Here is a 4750-nt window from a genome sequence, read left to right on the forward strand (position 1 = left end):
GATCTGGACGTGATAGAAACACAAGTCACTGAAGGCTGTTTTTTGTTTTCATTTGTAGATTTTGGTGATTTTTTTAAAAAAAAGAAACAGCAACAAATAACTTTTTTGAATGGTAATACATTACCACACATGAAATTTCAAAAGATTTCATGGGTCATTTAGTTGACCATACCATGGGGTTTCTTGAGGCTCCTTCTAGAAGTAGTTCACGTAGATAAGAGCAAAATTGATACACAGCCTCCTCCTCCCCACCACCTATACAAAAACATGGAAAGTCCTCCACAATTTTACTTGGAGAAGCGTCTAGTCAGACTGCTCCTTATCTTTTTAAACATGTTCTCTGATTCAAACCAATGTTTGTCTCACACATTCTCTGGCCCATTGCTTCTGCCTCTTCAGACTTCACATCAGTGGGTCCTGTCCCTGCCTTGTTTCAACACTCTCTTGGCTAAGCAACCCTCAGACAGCCACATACACCAAAAAAAAGGGTAGAGAATATCTACTGGCGGTACTGATAAGAACTCGAAGGCTCTTAGGCAGGATAGTGTGGTGATTAAATCAGAAAGATAGCTCTAGCAGAAACCACAGGACAGAGGGAAGAAAGACCTATCTGATGAATACCCCCATAAAGTGGTAGCAAATTGATAAGCAAGGATAAGTACCCAGGACAGAACTGACCAACCTGTGCGACTCAGACCAGGTGTCTTAGGGAAGGCTGAGATCCCCATGAATGTAGAAAACCCAAAATAACACTGTCTTAAACAAAGCGGAAGTTTAGGCCCTATAAAATTAGCAGTATGCCTGTATAATATATTGGATTTTATAGTTTGGAAATGTTTCTGTTTTCCTTTGGCTTGCAGTGGCCAACATAAGGATACCCAAAATACATAGCATCTTCCTTTATTGCTGGAGTCAAATTTAACTGTTAGATCCTTTTGATACAGAGGGATACAAAGGGGGCTCTACAGCAACTGCTGATGTGCAACTCAGCAATTCAATTCCATTTGCTCTTCTCTAGAAAACCTTTCTCCTCCATGTTAAACATGTTAAAATGTTTCTCTCCCTAAAAAAGTGAAAAACACTTTCCATGCTGCACACCTCTTTACTCTTTTCTTCCTTTATCACATTAGCTAAGCATCTTGATGGAGCAACTTCTGTTCTAGTTCCCCTCTTCTTTTATTACTCAATCCACTGTTCTCTGGGACCCAATTTTCAACTAAACCACAAAACTGAACAAAACCACCGTCTTCCCCACTTCCACCGCATTGCCAAATCCAAAGATGACCTTTTACTTCTTATTTTAATGACCCTCTTGGTTGCACTGGCTGGTTGGCTCTTTCTAGTTCATTTCCTGAGTTGTTGTTACCCATCCACTAGCTCCTTTTTAAAAAATTTAGCTTTATTGAGGTATAATTGATAAATAAATTTGCAAAAGATATTTCAAGTGCGCATTTTGGTGATACATACACACACATGCATATATAGGTTTTTTTTTTTTAAAGAATTATTTATTTATGTAAGCACTGGGTACAGTCAGAAGTGTGGGAGGGTGAGAGAATTCACCAGAGCCAGAGCGGGGAGCAGAGCAGGCAGACGGACAAAGTACACTGCTGAGAGGAGCAGCGGGCGGCAGGAGAGGTCTGCGGGCCAAGTGGGACCCTCGCTGGCGGCCGGGGATCGAATCGGCGCTGCAGAGGCTCCAGTGCTCAACCGCTGCACCACCAGGGGAGTCACGCGTATATATGTTTTATACACACACACACACACACACACACACACATAAAGCAAGCTATTTATCCACTGATAGAGGATTGGATTAAGATGATGTGGTATATCCATACAATGGAATACTATTCAACTATAAGGAAAGATGAAATGTCACCATTCATTCCTGCAAAATGAAAGGAGTTTGAGAGAGTTATGTGTAGTAAAGCAAGTCAGAAATATCAAAACAAAATATTGGACATTTTCATATATTTGAATAAAAGAAGAAATCATAGTGGATGTCAATAAAGTCAAATAATTATAAACTACTGGGCACTCATAAACGAAGTGAGGCTTCTGAGGTTAAGAAGGAGGAAGGAGTAAGGAGTGAGAAAAAGCCAAAGGGGCATAAGGAATTGTGGTGGGAAAAAAAAAAAAAGAGAAAACAGTTAGGTCTAGACCCCAACCCTGAGTATTAGTAGAAAAGATCACTGCCTTTCTTTTACATGTCTTGGATTATGTGTCATTAAAAGATCTTTTAACTTCAAGTCTCCAAAATTTGGATACTCTCCATAAACTGACACTACAAAAGATACATGTAGGCACAGCAGAGTCAGAAAATAAAATAATGGCCTCTCTGGTGCAGCAAGTGGTTAAGCACCGCAATATGAAGCAATCTGCAGCCTCTGAAGCACTAGTTCGATCCCTGGCCAGCCAGGATGCAGCCCACATGGCACAGCAGACCTCTCCAGCTTCACCCACTGCTCCCTTCAGCAGTGTATTTCAGTCAGTCTGCCTGTTCTGTTCCCCACTCTGTCTCTGGTGAATCCTCTCCCCTCTGCATCTCTGGCCTGTACCCCCATTCTTGTATGTATAAATAAATAAATCTTTAAAAAAAAAAAAGAAAAGAAAAGAAAATCCTGATGTTCTCCCAGCTCCAACCTGTTTTCACCACTCTTCTCTCTACACACTGTGCTTGGGCTCAGCTTACCCACTGTCTTAGTTTCACCCACCACATTATGTGATATTCTCATCACCTAACCCTCTCCCAGAGTTAGGGACTTAAATATCCAAGCAACTCTGGGACACTTTGACTCTCATACACCATACATTTTCAAACTCCACGCCATAGATCTTCCCCATCTAAATCTGTCCTCTTCATATAGTGCCTACCTCTGTTAATGACTACCCAGTGACTGAACTGAAAAATAGGACCATCATCTTACACTCCTTCTTAATCTCTGAATCAATCCATTTACCTCTTAAGCATTCCTTCCGTACCACCCTTCCTCTTTATCCTTACTTATTACTTACCTTTAACAGGCCTCTAGCATTTTCTTTCTGGATTGTTTTAAAAGTTTCCTAATACTCCTGCCTCTGATGTTGATTCTTCATTCTCTGATTACTAAACATGTTTCCTTGATATTTGCTCCTGATCATGTCACCTCGCTGCTTAAAATTCTTCAACAGATCCAGAATTAAATGCCCAGATGTTTAAATCTGCATTCAGAATTAAAGGCCCAGATGTTTAAATTTCTCTAAGATCTGTCCTCTTCCAGTTCTTGCAGTCTACATGGCATGATGCATCTTGAACTTACATAGTCTTAAAGGGATGGATCTTTACATGTGACATGCACAGATCAAGAGACTGGAAAATGTGAAGCTATTACTATTGAGGTGGCATCTTAGTGTTTTAGAGAAACCATGAATTTTTAAAAAATTTTTTTAATTTTTATATTCCCCACACAATTGCAGCCCCCTGATTTTGACCCCAATCCCTCCTTTCCCTGCCCCCCCATCCCCTATGTGTCTCTGGTTCATAGTTGTTTGTTAATTTTGATTTTTTTCTTTCTTATAGTTATTCTTTTTCCTGGTTCCTTACTTAGGTTTTCTAGATTCCTGTTATGAGTGAGACCATCCGGTATTTTTCTTTTTCTTTCTGAAACCATAAATTTTTTAAAACCAGAGTATCAACATTATTTGGTTTTGTTTATAAGTGATGTTTATATTAAAATACTTTGAATGAAAAAAAAAAAACTCTGAGGCTCATCCGAAAGGATAAAACATCCTTCAAATTCTTTCTCACTTCCCATAAAGGCCCTTACTCTGCATTCCAATCTTGCAGCCAGAATACATCCATATATTATAGATCTTCCTTATTACAATATGTCTACGTTTTCTTTCTAAACTTCTAAAACGGGAAGGTTGGTTTGCCCCTTTCAAATCTCCAGGACTCTGGAATATATGTAATAAGCACTAAAGAAATATTTGTGAAATTGACAAAAATGCTGCCAAGGTGACACATCAGCAACAAAACAGCTCTTAAACAGTAATTTTAATAGCTAAACTGGTGTCGACTATCTCTTTCACATTAGCCTTCAAAGCGTTGGATTAATATTTCTAAGTATTAAGAATTCAGGAGGGGGGCCAGGAAAAAAAAAAAATTCTCTCGTGCCTCCCCGTCGGGGAATCGAACCCCGGTCTCCCGCGTGACAGGCGGGGATACTCACCACTATACTAACGAGGAACTGCACACGAGCCGGCTTTCTGAGGAGGTTCCTATCCCCGTCAACCTGCCCAGCCCCGCCCCCTTCTTCAATTATCAGTAATTACTGGTAAGCTTCATGTTTTTCTGTCCATTTTGCAGCTCCCACCGAAGTTGCACGCAACTAAAATGGAAGCGCAGCGTTCAATCTGCCCGCTCCATTGCTCATTTCCGCCCGCCCACCCCTCCTGCAGCAGCCGCCCTGCCCACCTCTTCCTCCCCCCCCACCCCCCCCCCCCCAGCAACCTCGACTCAGCTCACGCTTCTGACACACTCCCAGGGAGCAAAGCGCGCTTTGTCGCACTGCATCACGGGACTTGTAGTTCGAGCCCCGCCGTGTCCCAGTCTACTCCGCCGTGAGGAACTCGCTTTCCCAGCGGGCGCCGCGAGCCCCTCTTCTTCTTGGCCTCCTTCCCGCCTCCCCTCGCTCTCAGTCTCAGTCTTGCAGTCTGGCCGCTGAGAGCTGGGGTGTGGGTCGGCGCGGCGGGGATCCCCAGAACC

The sequence above is a fragment of the Talpa europaea genome (genome assembly GCF_964194135.1).
Source record: "Talpa europaea genome assembly, chromosome: 15".
NCBI classification, from domain to species: Eukaryota; Metazoa; Chordata; class Mammalia; order Eulipotyphla; family Talpidae; genus Talpa; species Talpa europaea.